The sequence below is a fragment of the Liolophura sinensis genome, chromosome 6 (genome assembly GCF_032854445.1).
Source record: "Liolophura sinensis isolate JHLJ2023 chromosome 6, CUHK_Ljap_v2, whole genome shotgun sequence".
NCBI lineage: Eukaryota > Metazoa > Mollusca > Polyplacophora > Chitonida > Chitonidae > Liolophura > Liolophura sinensis.
In genome coordinates this window covers 58,584,881-58,606,585 of record NC_088300.1, presented here as the reverse complement: position 1 = coordinate 58,606,585, position 21,705 = coordinate 58,584,881, and the positions used below count along the sequence as shown (strand labels likewise).

The window sequence follows — 21,705 nt, the reverse complement described above, 5'->3', positions numbered from 1 at the left end:
GACTACATCAGTCACATTGTAATGCTCATCTAGCTTGAAACCTGTAACATTTTGTTTTGCTGTTTTACAGGTTAAGCACACGGTACGACTATAAGTGATCAATAATTTATTCATGTCTGAATATCGTGCCTTAATCGACAATCCTTAATGTAGGTCTGTTTAAAAGAGTACGTTAATAAATGAACTGATGTCTTCCAAGAGAAGATGATCCAAGCCCTTTGTTCACAGCTAGGGGCATTGAGATAGGGCAGGCTGAATATTTACAGGTTGTAGACATCCTGGGACCCTCAGTTGACCTTGTTCACTAATGTTCCTGCACTTCTGGTGGGCGACAATTGCCTAAGAAAGAGGAAAGGTGTTGGGGGGAGAGACTGACATCTGTACGGTGATGAAGTACACCATGGAGAAACTCCGTTGATCTGAATATTCTGAATAGCTACAACCCGCTAATTCCCCCCCCCCCCGTATAATTGCACAACAAGCATTCACAGCGTAAATATAACATCCGACATTGTTAATTCCTGTAAAGGCTCACTGAATAATTCAGATGGTGTTCCCCGCATAGATAAAGATCCAGGACAAGAAGCTCCGCCCTGTACCAAACCATCACGTTTTCCTTTCCCCCCAGTTATCACACGCCTACAAATTATTCTTTACCATATTCTTGAACAATCACAACTTGTTGTGGAGAGCTCAGAAATCAGTAACACTGCGATTCCAACATTGCGGTAGGTTCACCCAGTGCTTTTCAATTTATCTGTGGAGTCCCCACAGACGACTTGATTTACGACTCGTTGGTGTTCCTTTGTTCAGCTAATGAAGGAGTCTACGTTTGCCGGGAATACTAGTCTGGGCATGTGGATGTTGTTAATTTTGCTCGCGATATAAATCAACACGATTTGTCGTACACTGATCATGAAACCATGAATCGTAAAATGCACGTTTAAGATTATAATTGACACGGCAAATTTTTTTGAAACAGTCTTTAATACAAACAGAAGAAAGAATAAGTAAAGTAAATATAAAAATCGGATTATTTAAAGTTAATTTTGTAATTGTTAGAGGTGCATAGCCAATGGTGTTGATTGACATAAGTAAAAGATTTATTCAGTTTCCACAACGTACTTGGAAGCCATAATGCCAGGGCGGAATAAAAAAGAAAAAGATTTTCATGGGTTTGAATGCAGCTGTTCATATACGCCTGGCAGACCATCGTGTTGAAGGCCTCCAGCTGATTACAGTATCATTGACGTTTGCACATATATTACCGTCATTTTTTTTGGGTGCCAGTTAGCACCATTTTGTCAATGTCTGTACATCATGTAATTGATGAAACACGGTAGCTACCACACTGTTTGTATAATCTCGAAGTGGAGCTGCCCATAAGAGGGAAACCCATAGGTCACACCGCCTCAAGGAGCAGATCTCAGTGAATCACTAGTAGATTTTAGCTTATGTGACATGTATACGACTCATAGGCTATACGTTCATTGCTCAGCCGTCACATTTAGAGTCATAAAAAGACACTAGTCATGCCAGACACACCAGATAAATATACGCATGGTACCCAAGACCTACCCATATATATACATTTATATATCGAGGCTCAATCTACCGACAAAACGACCATGTTGTGGATCGTTTAATCGTGTGGCAGCCATTGCACCGTCAAAGGAATGTGTGCCAGTGTTTGGAAATTCTTTAGCTTCTTCCATTGATAAATCAATAGGATGATCTGTTATCAATGAGTGTCTGTTTGGTTTCAATGCAGCCAGTGGGTCAGAATTGATACATCGTCCGTGGAGGCCCTGGAATGTGGATAGGAAAAGATCTGTTTGCACAGCCTTCTTCGGTATCCTTAGAACAGAACATTAATCGACAATATATACAGGATTATTAGGATTGCCCAACCAATATTATTATGTATATATACTGATATGATACTAATCCTTTTCATATATCATCACAGAGTAACCTATATGAATAACAACTTCTGATGTATTTCTAGCAACGTTTCGATGTACATTCTAACATAGTTATCAAGCATGTAAGAAGTGGGATGTTTTTTTTTTTTTTTTTTTTTTTTTTTTTTGATTGGTGTTTTACGCCGTACTCAAGAATATTTCACTTATACGACGGCGGCCAGCATTATGGTGGGTGGAAACCGGGCAGAGCCCGGGGGAAACCCACGACCATCCGCAGGTTGCTGACAGACCTTCCCACGTACGGCCGGAGAGGAAGGCAGCATGAGCTGGTCTTGAACTCACAGCGACCGCATTGGTGAGAGGCTTCTGGGTCATTACGCTGCGCTAGCGCGCTAACCGACTGAGCCACGGAGGCCCCTAGTGGGATGTTAGAATGGACATCGAAAGGTAGAAAAATAAATTAAAAGTTGTTATCCATATAGTTACTTTGTAATGCTACTCTGTCAACCCCTATATGCCTCTTAAAAAACTCTTTATTTTGTGGTCTCTTTAGCGAACTGGAGAAAAGGAGGGGGTTAAGGTGGTTATTGCACAAAGTAGAGCATTCCTCATGACACATTCTCTCCAGAAGCAACGAATAGACACACCTTTCTAAATAATTGAAAACCTGTTTATGGCATTATCCTCAAGCTGTGTTCTAGAGCAATAATCGCGCGATAATAGGATCAACATAATCGTCAGATATGTGGCAAATTTCCAATCTGCCAACTTGTAGCCAAGTGCTTGATCATAAGTTACACGAAAATGTAATTTTCCGATAGTAAACATTGGAAACAACTTTTTCTGTCCTCATATTTCACGGATGGGGACGGGGAGAAGTCATGACATCATGTTCTTATTCATTTTTTTGCGACTGATTTTACTCAATAATTGGGCAATTCTGCACTATTTTCAAATGGTTATTTCCTTACCCATTCTAGGTTTCGTATCGCAAATGGTGTCTTAACTGACTGAATCGTGGAAGGCTTAAATTTTTTTTACTCTACTCTTTACTCAAGGAAAGTACATTCCATAGTGCTGAGTCACCGTCGGTTGCCATGACAATGTATTTTTATGTATGAAATTTAAGTAACGGAAATTTGATATTTCATCACTTTCAAAGATAGCTTTCGTTCTGTCCACATTGTACACAAACGCCCGCTGCCAAGGTCATACAACCACCAACCATGAATGTTTAAACATAAGGCGTTAATGGATAGATAGATTTTCAGGTCTTAATTAGTGTTACCAACTAATTAGCCGACAGCATAGTTGTACTAGTGACTGGTAGTTAAAGCTTTGGATAAACCAATCACATGACAAGGTTGAGCAGACGTAATGGTTACTCAGAATGCGACCTTTTGGCTTGTATACTATATCTAATACTTTGTATGAACGTTCTTTAAAAGGGAAAAAACTTCCAGAAATTCAAAACTCAAGTCGATCATGAATTATTTTCAACAACAACGACTTGCAAATCACACTGAGCATTAAGAGAAAATCCTAACGCACATTAAAGAGGGTCATTTAACTCGGTTTCAAGAGAGTTAGGTGTAAGTTTGTGGAATGTGGGCCATATTTGTGGGTATATCACCCCTGGATGTTTGGGTAAAACATTGTATGTGTGCAGGTAGGTGTCTTTAAATCTTTACCTTGTACAGTGTCTCAGTGAATATTGCGAAAGAACAAAAAACAAAAAGGGTATATAGAATTATCTGTCTCAAGAAAAAACAACACACACTCGTCTGAAAACACCATTTTAGATATAATGTCAGACCATGAACTTTAGCTTTATTTACTTATTCATTTCACGAAGTCTTAACACCAACTGTACCGCAAGAAACAAACTTTATGACCCAAATGTAAAGGTATGCTCTACAGCTGTTCTGATAAAATTACATGATGGATGTCACTTCCGGACATTTTTTGTTGTTTTATTTATGCCATATTCTTTATATTAGTCCATAAATCAGATATTTCCGGGAAAAATGACACAGGTACTCTGGGTAGCTGTCATGTAATGCTTCACTCTATGTAAACAACCGACATTTTCATTTATAACACAGTCTGGAAGAGGCACAGATTACAAAACCTGATATGTCTGTTCAACGAGAGACCTGCAAATCTCACAACCAAATCTCTTAAACAAAGAACTAGTTCATTTATTGATTAAGCAATCTCTTCTGAACGCCCCTTATCCTATGATTGAAAGGAAAAGTGGTTAAGACATTAAAACTCTCAACGTTTTGATTTATCGGAGCTCGGTGCTCTGATTCCACACAGGCTTTTTTTGCTACTGTAGCCTTAGTTGTTGATGTAGAATTAAAAAAAAAAACAAAAAAAAAAAAAAGAAAGAAAAAAAAAAAAAGAAAAGAAGAAAGACATCCCAGACATGCCGCTACATAAATCTGCTGAGTCCTTGTGACCTTTGGTACTGTTATGTATACTGGAATTGCCTTGGGGCTGGTTTCCATTTTCATCTTCCCACCCATCTCAGTGACGGCGAACAGTATCCGCACAATTAAGCCAAAAGGACTCACGTTCTTGTCTTTTCAGTACACCGACGTTCGGCATTCCTTCTCCCGGCTTATCCAATTCTCGAACCTTCCCTTTTATGTAAGCCAACTCACGCTTTTATCAGAAGGATTCGAATAAAGGAACTTAAGTTTCACACAAAAAAAAAACCTTGAAAGCATTTATTTTTCTCCTGGTCAAATCCCCTTCAACATTTTCATAAAAGGGGTGGGGTCATTGTATATACTGCAGTGTTATACTACATACTTTTACCTTCAGTTGAATGTGTATGCTACGTCATTATAGTCCTTGTGCAATGGTTTCGTTCTCTTAAGTCAACGGTTATTACATTGCTGGAAAACAAATGCGCTGGAACTGGCGGTTGTTTAAAGATGGCAATAGGACGTCTCTGGTCCGACATGGACTCTGCCCGGTGACCCGCGGCAGGCTGTTCGTGACATCTTGCTACCTGGAGAGAGATGTGTCTGGCTGCAGAGGAGCGTTCAGCAAGACCTCCGGCCCGACCGTTCAAGACTCCCCAGTCTCTATCGATTTCATTCTGACCTCGTCTACACATGGTCATGGCGCGGAAAAAATTGAAGTATCACATTCGGTACAGCATCTTGGGTTGATTCCTCATATATGCAAAGTGATAAGCGGAGCTGATAGAGAGCCTTTACTATCTGAGATGTGCTATCTCTGTCTATTGACCTAAATCGGCCGACGTGTCATTTCTAATCGATCAATGCCTGAATGTACCCAGCAAATATTTAACCCACTCGACCAAGTTTGCTCTTCTCTGTTTCCAGCCCTAATATCCATAGAAATACGGCGTTATCCCGCAACTTAAACGCGTATGATGGTTGTTGCGCGCATACCAAGTTATGCGTAGTCTGCGTCTGTGACCGAGTGCACGATGTCTGAATGATAAGGTGTATTAGCTGGTTTCATCAATACTTGAAAACCCATCCGCTGTTGCCAGAGTAGAATTAGTGAAAACACACCGCGTCAACAATCCGCCAAGAAATAACATCATTGCATTCATGTAAAAACAGATATTCCACGACAGATATTGACAAACGTTGTTGCTGGGAGTTTGGAGGAGACAGTAATCATGGTAAGTCCCGGCGCTGCACAAATCCGCTATACAGTTCACTTGTTATAAACACACTTGTCGCTTTTGACGACTGGCATGGACACTTCTTTCGATGAATGCCGGGAGAAAAGCTACAGCAAAACTGGTCACGTGACATCCCCAAGTCAGACAATATGGCCATGCACCGATTATCGAATACCTAATCACCTTATAGATTAATTACTATACAATATGACTTGTCTTCAATAAGCTCTAATGGAAAAATCTCTTCTTGCACGGAGTCAATGGTTTGGACTTTTTTCTGTTCCGCGTTAATTCGCCAAACTATTGAGGACATTTTTCAGAATTCGGATTTAATGAAATGTGAGCAGGATTTATCTTGCTCGGACTCGGTGAAATTAGTGAGACGTCCGGTTCATTGAGGCTTTAAGTGAGCCTTCTCTGAAAAACTCTAATGGTTGATAAGGAAAGTGAAGACGCTCCCTGAGATCGCTAACTAGGCTGAACTCCGCATTGTAAGCAATCAAGTTTGTGTCACTCAATGAGGTCATTTATTTTGCTTACTTGACTGACCCTTCTTGCTGGACTCGTGGGTAGACCTAAACAACGAGGCAACAACTCCAGTCCGACAGAAAGCAACCAATACATTATGTACCTTCCGACGTTGGAGAGCGGTACGCATGGATAGTCTCAATACCTCTGCTGGCCATCCAATCTTCCTCGGGCATCTTTACAGCCCGGGCCATTCACGGTTCAAACGAGCATTATGTAAATGGACATCGTATATCTACTTTGGTTGTTCCCTGCTTTCTAATTGCCGCAACGGGCAAACAGGCTGGCTGATCCATTAAAGTGTAAATCAAAGAATGCCATTCTGAGGGAACTGGTCAGGATAGACTGTCTCATATCGCTTTCGAGGCTAATATCCTCTAAACAGAGGTGCTTTTGGTCTCATAAAGATTGCAAGCTTGGCATGGCGCCAGGAAGAGCAGGTTGTTGTTGTTGTGAATCATGTCAAGCTTGTGGTGACGGTGTGGTAGAAGCTTTTGTTGCCAGACGCTTACAACTTCAGAACCCCAACAACTGTAGTCCTGGAAATCAAGCTGGCAGGCTTGGTGGACATGGCAAAATGCCGAACGCTTCCTACATGAAGGGTTTCTTCTTTCAGACCGATCCAATTGTGACATAGCTTAATGTTTTTTGAGAAGGCGGTTTATTTTTCGTGTGTCCATTGCCGGCATGTCGATAATGCCGGGTATAATCCCGATTTAATCTGTGTATTTATAGTTGCCCTGCTATCTTGTCCTCCCAGTTCATGTGAGCCTTCCACCATGCATACTATTTCGGGTTTATTTATTGGCGCTATCCATTTAAGGCGAGCAATACTTAACACAACGCCTCTTGCGTTAAGTGAAGCAAACAGTGTTGTCATCGGTTGAAGCTTATTCTGTGGTGACCACAAATCCGGTGTGGGAATGTGGATGCGGTGTGGAAATGTGGATAAGGTGTGGGAATGTGAATGCGGCAAGTTCAGCAAAACCGTTAACTCAGACGAGCTCTACTTAAGTGTCACAAGAAAGCTCAATGTCTATGTTTGCAGTTAGATTTGACCAACTATTTCACGGACAACACATCTCCTTGCGTGGATTCGGGGCCTGGCGTGAGCCTGAGCAGCCACTGTGTATTCGTCAACTTGTTGGCTTACAGTTTTACAGTGTCGTATGAATATACGGATTAGGCCATTCAGATATAAATATTGTATTGCTGAAAATTGGTTTTCCAGCTGATAACTTGCACTGAAATTATCCCACAGCATTCTGTGAAATTTCCCAATCGGTATTTTCAGTCGTGGGCGTCATGTGCACAGCATAGTATCCACAATGTCTTTATAATTGTACTCAGTGGACGTATCCAATATAATAACCTTCACGAATGTAATGTAAAAACAAAGCTGATATTTGTTATGTGTCTAACATCATGCATCTCCAATCTCATCATCTCCCAAAATTTCCAATCTCAGCCTAAGCTGAAAGTTCAAATTATAACTGGCCATATGTTTCCGAACTTCTGCTTTGTTCAATACATAACTGTTTTTTATGGCAAACTACAAATTGTACAAGGTTTTATTGCTGTGTTGGATTTTATTCTAAACGGTATAAACTGGTTTGAACAGCTAAGCATCTGCATGGTGAACGTCACGCTGGGAAATACGTCAAACTCTTTCGCACAAATATCATTTCCAAATAAGCTGTTCATCTAATGGTCAAGAGATCCCTCTGGAGGCACCGATGGAAATTGCTCATATTTCATAACTGTTATATAGTTAGTTTCTATCAATCAGTCATCTGCCGCAAAGATATTCTACGTAACAGGTGAGGCCATATTTCCACCACTTTCTGTGTGTACGTATACATCAGGCACAGTTCACCAACGCAGGAGATCTTTTCGGAGTTTTATGGCTTCGTCTAATTTAATAGAAGACCTTCTTTGGCCTCATTCTTCAGGGAAACCGAAAATATAATTCCATAATAATTGATTCCTTTGGGATGTTTGATTTATTGCCATGGAGAGGGTCGAATATATCTGCTTGACAGCGGCATGGTAATCCCTCCTCAATGTTTACTGTCTTCACGTGACAAAATCGCCCGCCGTACAGGATAACATTTCTGAGGTCGCGCAGGCTAGTTCCTGTTGGCCGATGGCATGGACGGAAAGCCGATAGCGGTCAGCTGGGATTACCATAAACCCTATCTCTCATAGAAACTCCAAGCCTTTCTGGAAGTATTTATCAGTTCGGATAAAACAGGCGTCTGCAGAAATAGCAGAACCGTCTCATATATCGTCAGATCGAGTAAAGCCCGTGGCCAGTGGAAGCAACCAAATAACCCCGGCTACGGAAAAAAGCACGTTTTAACTGTGACCACTCCCGGCCTATTATATCTCATTCCGATATGATATGATCCCAACTAAGGATTCTTTGAACCAATCCTTCATTTGAAGATACGCCATTCATGCATGCACCTCCTCCGATCAGTTCGTTGGTCTGAGCGCCCGCCACGTACCCCGGTGACCATGATTCAAATCCTGTTCTAGTGAGACTTTAGACTCTCATCCAGTCAGTCTTAACACTTCCCCGCTTATCGCTCAGCCTACTGGGATGAGGCCTATGCTAGCTGGGCCTGGTGTCAAGCATAACGCCTTCATGACCTGATACCAGTGAGGTAGCATTATGTAAATGTCACAAGGAGACACTGTTGGAAATAATGTACGAAATGATGCCAGTCAAGCATAAGTACTTTATTAACTCCCATATCTTATTAGAATAACAGATATACTGGCATGGATCACAGCCTATACCGAAACGTCGCTCAGTGAATACATAGAAATTGTGATCCATGTATTTGTTGTTTTATTCAACTCAACTTCTGAATGCAGTTGAAAGCAGTCATATGGTATTCTCCGTATTTAAGTAAAATAAATTGCTGGCAAGTTGCTATTTTATTGGCTAGCTAAATCTGTGTACACTTTGCTGATCCTGGTTAGTACGTGACTCTTCAACTTATGGAATCACGCAATTGTTGTTAGCAATAGTTGGCTCTGGTTCTACGCTGTAAGCTTGTGCCCAGGTATGGCACCCACAGTTGGTTGTACTGGTTGCCATGGCTAGGAGGTTATATTTAGCCTTGTTTAAGTGTTATTTTCAAAAGAAACAACTAGAAATAGGTTGCTTTTTTCACATCAATAAGAAGACTTAAGAATACACTATCCGAGTCACCTGAGAGCCAACAATAGATAAGACATGTTAACTGGAAACCCGCATGGCCGTTTATCATGTATGTAAGAAATTATGAATACTTCCAGCCTAGCCCTGTTCTCTCTTCTGCCCACGAATCGCTAACAAACCTTGAGATTTTTGAATACTAAAGAAATGTGTGTGGTGTGTGCACAAAAAATTACAATTATTTTACGTACATATAGCATGATTACGTTTTCTCTTTTCGTAACCTAATAAATCAAAGCGTTAATTATGTGTCTAAAGGTGAATGTTTTTTATTTTACTTGTCTTAGTTTCATGCATCTTCCTCGCTTGGCGTTCAGCATGAAGGGGGCAGTGCAACTACCGGTTGACCCGTATCAGTATAATGAGTAGGGCGGGACGGCTTACTGGCCTTCGGTAAGGCGTCTCAGTGAATCAGCACTAGATAAAAGAGCGGTGGAAAATAGTGTATACCGGCAGTGTGCTCACAACACACGTAGACTGTCCCGAGTCGCTACCTTTAGGTCTCGTGTTACTCGGCATGACCACAACGCCACACCGACTGAATGCTGAAAACTGGATTTATTCTTCAGCACAGAGTGATCAGAAATTAAGTCAAGCGCCATCTAGTTTGCAGGCAGTTTATGTATTGGCGGCTGAATTGAAATGCCGTACGCTGTCCACCTAAAGGCAAATAGATTGCGGCCATTTGAAATCAACGTGGTCCTGCCCTGCTAAGATACCGTTACTCGACGAGAAACCTAGAAAAGGTGGGGACGCCTTCATAGAATCCATCAAGAATTCTCGTTCGCTTAGCAAAGAAATGTGCCTTTTATTGAAAAGTAGCGGGGGCCAACATTGGCAGTGTCTTTGGGATAGTGATGGAGGAGAAAGCGGTGATTGCAATGGGAGGACATCATTCTCGGCAAATTGATTATTCGGCTTTCTATCTTTATTAAGGTTCGTTTGACTTTGATAAAGGATTGTGCCCCGCATACTAAGCTCTGTCAAGCGGCAATGCCGGTGGAGTTTCGTATACCACGTAAAAACAGACGTTTGTCGTCTATTAAGGTATTTATAAAGAACGACCAGGACACGGTATCCGGCCCGTTGTCAGCAAATATTAAATTTACCAATTATTTTGTCAATTTTTGGTGCCAATTTCAATCAAAGCCTCGCGTGACAGTCCGAGGGTGTGTTAGCTTGCTATCACCCATAGGTTTGAGACCGTTGTGATCACTAAGCCTAACACTATAACTCTTAGTTTCGATCTGATTGGTAGGGAATTAACATGTCGCAGTCAGGGACTGGAACTCGTTGGAACGAGAATTTGTCAATGTTCTGTAGATGCTTTAACACAAGGATACCCTTGACAAGTATTAGGTTTCGTGAGAGAGATGCCATAAAGTAACCATTATCAAAGCGACTTTTGCGAAGGCTACTGTATATGTCAGCAGGTCTGTGATGGAATGCATTAAACTCTATTGGCCCGTCTCAAACAATATCACAACGCTCACGCACCCTGTCTGGATGCAATAACTTACTATTAGAATGTCTTATGATCGCAATCTGCCATACAAAAGAGCATAATCACTCACAATTTGTGTTTGATATAAATAATTAATATTTAACCGTCAGCTGTGTCTACCTCTTTTATCTTTTTTACCTTTATCAAAGTCGGTCATGTATCTTAATAGTAGAACCGAAAAGAGTGCTTTAATTGTGGTTTAGAAATGCATCTTAATGGTAGAGCCGAAAAGAGTTCTAATAGTTCTATAAGAGTTCTGAGAATGTTTAATGTTGATCCATTAATATTGAAGAAACTGCTGACAATGGTCAACGTGAGTGGAGTGAGGGTGAAGTAGGTGTGTAGGGGGTGAGTGGTGGTGTTTTTTGGTGGTGGGGGGGGGGGGGGTAGAGAGGGGTACGTAGTGGCCTCTACCACTACGAACGTTTTAGTATAGTGTAAATCTTGTCTGGATAATGGCGGAACATAGACCACTCAATACGAAACACAAATCATTGCAAGACGGACCTTCCCTTTCTTTGAGCCGAAGGTTTCCGAGCTCAATGGAAAGGCTAAGTCGGTCACATACATGTCGAGCTCCGAAGACCTATCCGGATTCACCTTTTGTCAGTAACTTCGTTCAGTCGGTTTTAAACTGACGTCAGGTTTGTCGGTTATTGATCAAAGGTTAGATGGTCAATGTTCCTAACGATACCTCCATTCGCCATTCGCTTAAGACCCAGACTTCGACTGATAACAGCCTGACAGTTTAAGAGATAAACTTTGGCAGAGCGATGAATACATTTGCATTTAGTTCAAGCTTATGCATTCCGAGTCAGCACCAGTCACCATTTGGAATAACACTGGCTGTAGTTGGACGTTCGAATAGCCCTGCCGCCATAACTTACCGCACGGTTGACCTACATACAGAAAGAGAATCGTGGAGAGCACTAAGGGAAATAACGAGGATGGCAAACAGCTTCGAAAGAAAACATGCCAAAATATGTTCCTTCCAACAAACGTATGTTTGAAAAAAGGAGGCTTTTCCTAACAAAAATAAAAACAACGACACTGGGCGAGTTGCCATTGAAAAAAAGCCATGGGTGCAGGCCTAGTGCGAAACATTCGTGGACTTCTTTGCTGTAAAAACTCGAACTAAATTTTCACTCACAAAAAGATCTGGTGTTAGAAATCGCAAAGTTCCACTGTTGACTCATATTCTGTTTATCTCCAACGCCTATTTTCAGTATGTGTGAAGTAATATATATAACCATCATCAACCTTGACCCCACTGCGGTTTGTACAGTGAGGATTACCTCCCTTAGCTTGCCTTATCTCCCATCCAGCACGTGGAAAGATGTTCAGTTGATATGATTAATGAGTCTGAAGGCAAATATGTTTCCAAAAATAACTTTAACAGAGGCTGTTAGTTTGAGTGTCGAGGAACATCACCCAAATCCTTGCAACACTAATGGTGAAAGAGGAGGCCGAAAGCGGTTTGAAGTGAGAAGGATATTATTAATACTAGTGATGAATGGACTCTCTAACTATCGCAGGGTTAGGTTTAAAAAGAGACGTGATGACAATATGTTAATAGATTTTACAAAAAAGTAACAACAGGCCATCGTTCATTCTGCCCAATATGGTTGATTTGATGCAAGTTAGGGGTTGCCACTTCTTGTTAATGTGTGAAAATTTCAAAGCGCCTCGCACGACTAGCAATTGAAGGAGCAGACGACCACGGGGTTAAAATGGCAGGCGCATGCTCACGAGATTGATAACGCCCAGATAACTGACTTTACCATTAATGAGAGGGATGGGCGCAAACAGGCAGCAATTAACTGATACATCGCTGACTGTTTTGCCAGAGATCGTGCAACAGAAAAAAGTTCCATAAAACCCAGAAAGGTAAGCTTGACACGACAGCTGAGAGAAAACATGCTGTATTAGATCGACGTTGACCTTTTTCACATCAATCAATAGTGAAAGTTTAAAAGGCTGTTGTTTTTCTTTGGTTGCTGTATTTTTGCTATTATGGGCTTATTTCAGACATATCTTTTTGAGCTTTATGTTTCAGCTAAGCTTTATAGTAATTGTTTTATGTCATTACATGACTTTTTATAAACGACAAGATAGGATAGGGAAGAAGTATGTAGCAAAAGAAAAAAACTAAAGGTATGTTTCCCTTGCCGAACTTTTAAATTATTTCAAACGAAATTTCTCCTTTTTATGCGTGAAATTCCAAACACTTTTAACGCAAGGAAGAAGCATTCTTGAACCCCCCCCCCCCCCCGCTAAATTAATGCTGGTGTTAACACGGCTTTCTGCCCCAGAACACAAATATACCAGGACACCGAACTGCTACACTACAAATGTTTACATTATATATTATGGCTGAAATCTAGATTGAAGTACATTCCAGAAGTAGGAGGTAGTTAGTTACAGTTTTTCTTTGTTATGGAAACCAAACACTTTCTTGATTCTCAAAGCTATGCTGCTTTTAGATCTCAGAAGATGTTCGGCATGTAAATAACCATTTGGCCAGCTAGAGGCTCATACCTTGGGAATACGTAGCATGATTTTATCTCGTAAATTTATTGTGAGTAGATATTGTTTACGAGACATCCAAGCATCATTGAGCATTGCTCTTACCACAGATGGCAGGCATTTTGTGAGAGCAATTGGACGAAGAGAGGGTAAAGAAAAGCAAAACTAAGCAGAAACGTCAGATGAAATATTTTTGTGATGGATATAGGCAGTGTTAAGTTGCAGGGGTGAAGCCATCTTTAGCTCACTCTGGAAGAGCCTCTGAAAATGCGTCATATTTTCTCGGTTATTGGCTAGGAAGAGGGCGAACAGATGCGGAAAGCATACATGGGAGGTATTTCGGGACTAAGTCTGCAGTGAACATTACTTTCATGCAAAAGCAGGTTAAGGAATCTAGTAAGCGTGAAGTTTACTGGCAGAGTCTGCTTGGGTTTATGTGTGGCATCTCTGCTCATTAGCAAATACGATTACAGCATACTGAAAAAACATAGACCCTCTATCTTCTTCTCATAGACGCTTGCCAAAATCTTCAGCCAGGCGTGCTGCAGCAGTGATGTAGCCAGTGGAGACTGGTTGACCTGAAGTGCCTTATCTCCGGCGGGCACCAGACTCTAACACTGTTATCCCTGTACACGGCCTCATAGTGTTACCAACGACAGATTATCTTACAGGTGGGTTTCATGCTCACCACGCCACTGGAACTTTTCTCTCTGAATCTCGCGCACACTTCATGGATGCCGCATGTTCACACCTCCGAACTGGGCTAACCTGCTGAAAAAGACAGACGCCTCTCTTCCCTGGCAATAGAAGACCCAATCCTCTCATCGGCAAAGGGGAAATGTGCTTGTCTCGATAACAAATTTCATCCCGCTGGGAATGGATATTTGAAAATGAAGATTGTCTAGTTGTGCAGTAGGGGACTGTGGAAGTATTAAAACGGAGCTCACTGGGTATATGGAGCCTTTTGCGCAGGCAGAGGCGTAAGAGAAGCAGGTGGGTCTATATGGGTGGGAGTGGTCAGAAAGAAGGTGGTCGAAAGGGGGACAAAGAACACGGTGTGGTGTAGCGATGTAGACGGACTGATGGCCCTACACGCACATTGCCGATTATCGTATCCAATGTTTACATAAATCCCAAGATACAGAACTACTTCTGCTTTGCAACTTCTATGAGTGATTAGTGAATACGCATTTTTCCGTGCTGCGTAAAAACCCGAAGGGGGACAATATATTTGGACGTCCCTGGTAATGCACAAAACCCAAATTCCGGACATTTTCGCGGATATTAGGGCTCACATATAATGGCAGCTGGATAAAAAACATGGATAAAAGTGGTATACCAGCGGTGATCCTGGAAAAGTGGAACAATTATGTATATAGGGCAAATTTCATCCTTTGCAATGTTAACAAATTCACAACTAGTCAATAAAAGCTTCCATCGTTGTTAGCATCAGCATCATTAATAAACTTTAGGATTATTAATAAATTGCCATGTGTTCTTTAGGATATACCATAACTGTTATTTAATGTTCACAGAAAGAGCCATTCGAGTGTTATAAATATTGGAGAAATTATTAAACTGTTGTAGTCGTTGCTTTCGGCAACATGTGAAACGTGTTAACTTAAAGTGGAGTGTTAACTCCAGATCCCAATTCAATGTTCTCTCCCTCGATATCATTTTTTGGGATAGGAGCGATATCTGCATCAATGATTTACAGATATACATGATTCTTTTAAAACTTTTTAACAATTAAAGCGAGAAATAGACTCTAGTAGTATTCCAAAGCTAAGATTCCGTGACAGAATACTGGACTATCTCTCCTTTGCATGTAATCTGGCGTATTTTGTTCCTATGTTTTTTTTGCACGTTAATTATTGCTAATGGTCGTGTCTGGATTGAACATTAATTGTGGCTATCGATTTTAAACGTCTTTTTACGTCGAGGATTGGAATAAAAACGTCAGATTTCACGCTTAGGTTTATTACTTTTCCCATGGAGTTTGTCAGAGAAATGAGATGGTGTACTTATAGAGTGTGGTAAAAACCACGATCTTGTTGAACTGGCTTTATCGACATGTATATTTGAACGGACAATGGACAATATCTATGGTTCCTTTAATTGCCTTCCGTTTTTTTTTGTCTTTTGTTTGAAAGTATAGGTCTTTTTGGTTTGCCATGGAAATTTACGAAATGAAAATTTACATGTCATATGAAGTTGAGAATGTAAATTATTGATAAATATGTTTTGTTCAGTTTGAAATATATAAAATCTATTAGGTTCATTCAATTGCTGATTAATGCGATTACACACTCAAGCTTCTATATAATTGCTGAATTTCAATAGATTCCATTTACTTAGTAACTTTTCGTTTCTGTTGTATTGCCAACGGAAGTCCTTAGATTAACATATTACATTTTATCACATGCATTAGGTTAACACAATGAAGACTTCACACAATACAGAATAAACCAAGGCATGGTGCATCTTTCACGGCTGAGGAGCACATGAAAAATCAAAATGATTTGCATATGAATAAAATTACTAGTTGGCGTAACTCATTGCGTTTTTGCAGGATTCGCAACAGTCTGACAGAACCAAAACTAAGAAAACCGGCAAATAAATCAATTTGCAAGCCAAGTGTGAGTTCAAAAGCTATCTGTGGATATAAAATTGTTATTCCAAACACGCTGTTCGCATAAAGGAGAAAAAAATGTTTCAATGAATATTGACAAGTTTCCCTGAGCAGTGGCATTTATCTGAAACTAATTCCATATAAAATATAGAGCGTAGTCGGATAATGAGAATTAGTAGCGTGCTATTTGTCAAGAAAAACCTCTTCCCAAACATCCAAGATGATGAGATCGTATGCACATGAGACTGTCCTCACCCTTAGCCCCTAAAACTTCAATAAGTCGTGAAAAAATGTATGAATATATAATAAGCAATTAAATGCGCAAACGATGGTGTAGATTGGTGTTCTATATCCTATCATTTCTTCTTTACTTTCAAACCATGTGCATATGTCCTCTGTTCGACGTGTTGTCATCCTCAACATATAATTGTAATACTGGATTAAAGGATTTCGTGGTTCGTCCAAGATTAGGAGACTGCTTACTCAATAGTTTTAGTGGTGGCCATTTACGACAGTGAATCCGGAATGCTTTACAACATTAGCTGCACACATAGCGCTGAAATGGAAAGTCAGTGATGTGAATCAACATGTTTGGCTTGCATGCATGAAGGTAATCGCTTCCAGTGATCCGTCGAGGTGGATGGTGGCTAGGGCAAAATTGAACGCTTGATTATTTCCTGACTACAGCCATTTACAGTGTAATAAAATTGTCCGAGAAATGTAATAAATATTACATAAAATTTCATCACTTCTTTCCGGGTTTTATCCTTATTGTCAATCAGTGGAATGCCTCTCGTCACCTTCCAGCTTCGTGCAAATGTCACTAAGGCTGTTCTCGACAGACTTTGATTTCCAGTCTGTACATTAGCTAATCACCTTCAGATTACGATTACATTGCTCACATTGGCTTTTTTTCAATATACGTTCATCCCGCCCTCCTTAACTTCTAGGATCCCTCGCCATGACCGAAACTTTTGGTGTTGTTGATGTCTGTCGGCAGAGGTGGGGTTTATGTCTATTCTGTGGGTAGCTCATGTAAAACAAAAACATATATTTATATCCCTGCATGTGTTCATTGACTGTGTATCACCTTGCGTGACTTCATTTGAGGGAGGAGATATTTCTGTTGGCATCGGGATCAAAGGAGACTGGTTAAAAACAAAAACAAGAGATAAGTGTTAAAGCCATATGGGTCGGACGCACCCTTATCGGAAACCAAGCACCTCTCAACTTCTCCGAAGGCCAGTTCCGCAAATAGTCCAGCATATGAAACAACGGGTTAATCTTGGTGTCATAACCTAAAATCTGCCCACGAGTAGCCAAAGGCTACAAACACTGTCCTTTCTGTTATTCAGGATTTCCTGTTCGTTGATTGAGGAAACTTGTATAGAGCTGTGCCAAACCAGGAGGCTAATCATGAGACGAACACTGGTACCAAAGAGTGAATCCTGTACAGGTCAGTCTTAGAAAAGTTCATCATCAAACTTCGTTATCATAATGTACACGGCATTAATAAGATAATTGAGATTATTAAGATTATTAAGATCAAAAAGCAAAAATATCAATAATTTTAAAGTACGAATAAGTTGAGAATGTAAATTATAGATAATTATGTGTTTGTGTGGCTAGGACTGAAATATGGCGCCAACCAAGAGTGCTTCACAAAGATTTGTTCGTAACACCATTCAGCCCCGGTGAATTTCACTGGACATAATCTCATAAACCTAGATCAAATTTGGTCACTTCGGTAATGATTTCTTATTGATTGTATGAAGACATAATATTTATTTTAAATATAATTTCCTATACGTTTCTGTGGTTATCTAACTCTTATCAAGGCCTTTATACTATCGTGAACAAATTCGCATACATGTTCAATCAGGATATTTATTAGGAGGAGAAGGTCAGTGTAGGCTGCTGTAGTATGGTTTCCCTCAAGATATTCATAAGGAGGAGAAGGTTAGTGTAGGCTGCTGTAGTATGGTTTCCCTCAAGATATCATAAGGAGGAGAAGGTTAGTGTAGGCTGCTGTAGTATGGTTTCCCTCAGGATATTCATAAAGAGGAGAAAGTCAGTGTAGGCTGTACTGTGCTGCTGTAGTACGCTTTCCCTCAACAACTTTTCTTTACTCTGTGAACAGTTCAGCATGCTTACAAGGGCGTCATGTATTGGGTGAAACCGATGTGTCATGTATGCGTGGCCAATAGAACGTTGTTACATTCCTTATGACTTACTTATCTTTGTATTTATCAGGGCAACGTCTAAATTGGCATGCGGCACGCGACAAGCCGTTATGTTTCGTATAGCTGTCACTTGTGCGGAAAGACTGATTTAACGCGAAAGTGGAACGCATATGGCGTGTATGATAGTTAAAATCTGTGAATATTATTATTTGGGCCTGATAACAAACTCGTAAATATACGTCAGTATGAGATACTGGAATTATTAAGTACACCTAACCATGCAGTGTATCGTTATGCAATGCTTATATTTATTTTGTAACTGTCTATTATTACTAATATTCATGTTACTATTCGCTCCCTCTGAGACGGGACCGGCTTATTTGCCCCATGCACAAAAACGCATTCATTTCCCGCCTACTCACGCTGCATATGACCCTTGTTTGCATTGGCCTCATCGATGCAGTTTATATGTCATTCATTATTGCGCTGTAAAGATTGTAGGCTACTACTTCCAACTACACACAGCCGACTAAGATCAACTCATGCATGAGGGAGTAAAGCCCTCTGATACAGAAGAGCTTGTTGACTTTGACTATGTTGTCTAAATTGCGACAGGTTGAGAGAATCTGTTTAGTTAGCATCTACAGCTGTAGTAACGGTCAGCTGTGATGTCGACTTGACCTCTGATACAAAGGCAGGAAGAGGGCAAGAAAATCTGCGATGCTCCACGACATGGGGAACGGGTCGGGGCACGCGAGCTCGGCCGTTCAGTTTATGTCCACAATACTGCTGTCTATGACCAGCCTGTCCGTGAGTGCGGCTACCGGGAAAAGGCCTTACAATATCGGGACTAACAGTGCCACAGACTTATGCAGTGTCAACTCTTGATGAGACGTTTACATCTCTGTTCCGTGGTTTCATTAACTTCGTCGTTGGACGCTTCTTCAAAAAAGATATATAGCGCGGAAAGTGGATAATCATAAGAGGACAAAGAAAGGTAAACATAACAGCTTAAGCCCTTCATGCACTAGTGTCTACTCCAACGTTTGTGTGTGATTCAGTGAGAAAACATTGTCAACGGACTATGACCTAAATATAGCAGTGAACGCGCCGCGGAATGGTCGGGTTTTCTTTTCTGTTGATGAAAAAAGGAACATTTTGACCTCTGCTGGTGTCACTTTCAGTAGCACCAACTCTATTTATAGTTCGCTTCAACTCAACCTGTCATAGGAGACTTGGGAAGGCACCACAGAGTTTCCGTTTTCTACCCGTCAGTTTGCGGCAGGGGCTGAGGCCTGGTATTGGCGCTCAGTATGCTGTTTGCCGCGTGTTTTGGAGCACACTACTCGTTACTGTAAATCTCATCATGAGGTTAAGGCCTTGGTAGCATATTAGTGAGCCGAGAGACGGCCCTTTGCCTCTCGCTGCCCATGCGCCGGGGTTTACCAGCCTTGCCGGTGCTGGACTACCGAACTGAGCAGTGCTACAACTCCGGTGCACAACCCCAGTGCACAACCCATGGCGCCTGTCGTTCTGCTTCACTGACTTTTTTAAAGGTGGATACGAAACTGTCGTGTATGTTTACAGCTATAGGTTCGAATTAGAGCCTACCAGCGCGACGTTTCTTGAACACGTAAGTACTCTACGTGTACTGTTCGCACCCAACTTGTCATTTTTCAAAGCCTTTCCCAGCCGCACAGTAAGTACAGGCCCATAGAAGTAGTAATTTATATGTTGCTGTATAATCTTGATAAGTGTAAATGTCATCCCTTCCCACGGTTACCAGGGGGATCTCTGGTTGAATTGAACCTTCCACTTCAGAAGGCTAACGTGTATTAATATCCCTACGATAGACTTCGCCGTATTCGCACCGGGAGGGTTTATTCGCGAAACTCCGCGACTCGGCCTATTGATTTAAGATGCGACCTGCTCTACGTTAAATCACCGGTGTATATAGTATATACATCTGTCCTCAGATGTCCATGGATAATTACATGTGTGCATTACAAATGTATGGACATCCGTATATGTGTGCATTACAAGTGTACAGACATCCGACACGTGTTACCTGTCACCTGATGACACAGTAAAGCAGGCCTAATATTTTCTGATTCCACTTTTATTCGTTTTAACACTCTATATCTGGTTTACACTTGTTCATACACCGCTGTACTACCGTATGTACAGTACGTTCATATTCTTTTCTCTTTTTTTGCTAAATGCAGTATATACTGACATATCTTTGGGGCTTATTGACGCCAGTTTCTTAATTGTAAGGTACAGTTCGTATTCGTCCGTCTCTGGCTAGTATACCTGGATGCACACATCTGCCATGTGCAAAACATGTGCACGTATGTCATACGGTAGAATAGTTGCGTATGTGTTAGTTAATATGTGTAAGAACGAATGTTTTAACAGCAGGTGTCATGTCATCGAGCCTTTGAACGGATCTTTAGGAAACTTAGTATGTAGATATTCAGGAGCTTATTGGGTGTACATAGCTTCAGTCAACATAAAATAACTTGAGGTTAGTCTGGTGGACTAACAGAGAAACATGGATGTCATGGTTTCAAAGTCTGATTTCTTACAAGTACTGATGAAGTCAGCAGTCATGAGGATGCAGATGGGAATAGCTCATACGGAGCTTAGCTACACCGTGAAGATACATTGGACAATTTTAGTTATATAATTCTGTCGTTTTTGCTACCTTAACAGAGAATCGCATCACGTACGACGAAAATACTGTGGCAGTTACAACAAGTGTTCTTCTTAGAGTGACCGGCCCGGATAGCACAGTTGGTAGAGCGCCCGCTTCGGGACCGGTAGATCCAGGATCAATCCTTGGTCGAGTCAAACCTAAGACTTTAAAAGGGGAAGTTGTAACTTCCTCGCTTGGCGTTCAGCATGAAGGGGATAGTGCAACGACTGGTTGACCCGTATCAGTATAATGGCTCGGGCGGGGCAGCTTACTTGCCTTCGGTAAGTCGTCTCAGTGATGCAGCACTAAATAAAAGAGCGGTGGAAATCCGTCCTGCAACAAGGAGGCACATTACACGTGCATGCACCCTAATGATTCCTTCGTCGTCATATGACTGAAAACTTGTTGAGTACGACGTTAAACCCCAAGCACTCACTCACTCTTCTTAGAGTGAGGGTGAACCGATGGAATTTTCAACTATGGAGCGTAAGGAGTTTTACAAACTAGTCCTTTGGCTTACCTAAAGAAGGAATTTGCCAGCCTATCGGATAATCTGCGATGTATTCAATAAAGTCTATACTCGTTTGTTTGTGTAAAGACCCTGTAAAAAGCTTGATAAAAGTGATACTGTAAAACGCCACCAACCTGGTCCCTAACAGTTCTAACTCCTCATACATTGGTTATCTACCCTTCGTTCTTCGCAGACTTTCCCACAGTAGTCTCTGCAAAGCGTGAGTGTCATTTTATAGAAAACCTGCAGTGAAGCCGCAATGGTATTACATCAGTTGCTCTTTTTATACGCTAGCT

The 21,705-nt window shown here is 41.1% G+C and overlaps 1 protein-coding gene across 3 annotated transcripts in view; it reads left to right on the top strand.

Moving 5' to 3' along the window:
* Positions 1-21,705, top strand: part of LOC135466428 (histamine H2 receptor-like) — a 127,131-nt gene that overhangs the window by 78,104 nt on the left and 27,322 nt on the right. For 2 of the 3 annotated variants that reach the window (XM_064743887.1, XM_064743888.1), the window contains one exon: positions 17,373-17,473. The gene's annotated coding sequence lies outside the window, so the exon portion shown is untranslated. Of the gene's footprint in view, positions 1-17,372; positions 17,474-19,726; positions 19,834-21,705 lie in introns of those variants that run through there. The other variant, XM_064743889.1, reaches the window with a different exon arrangement.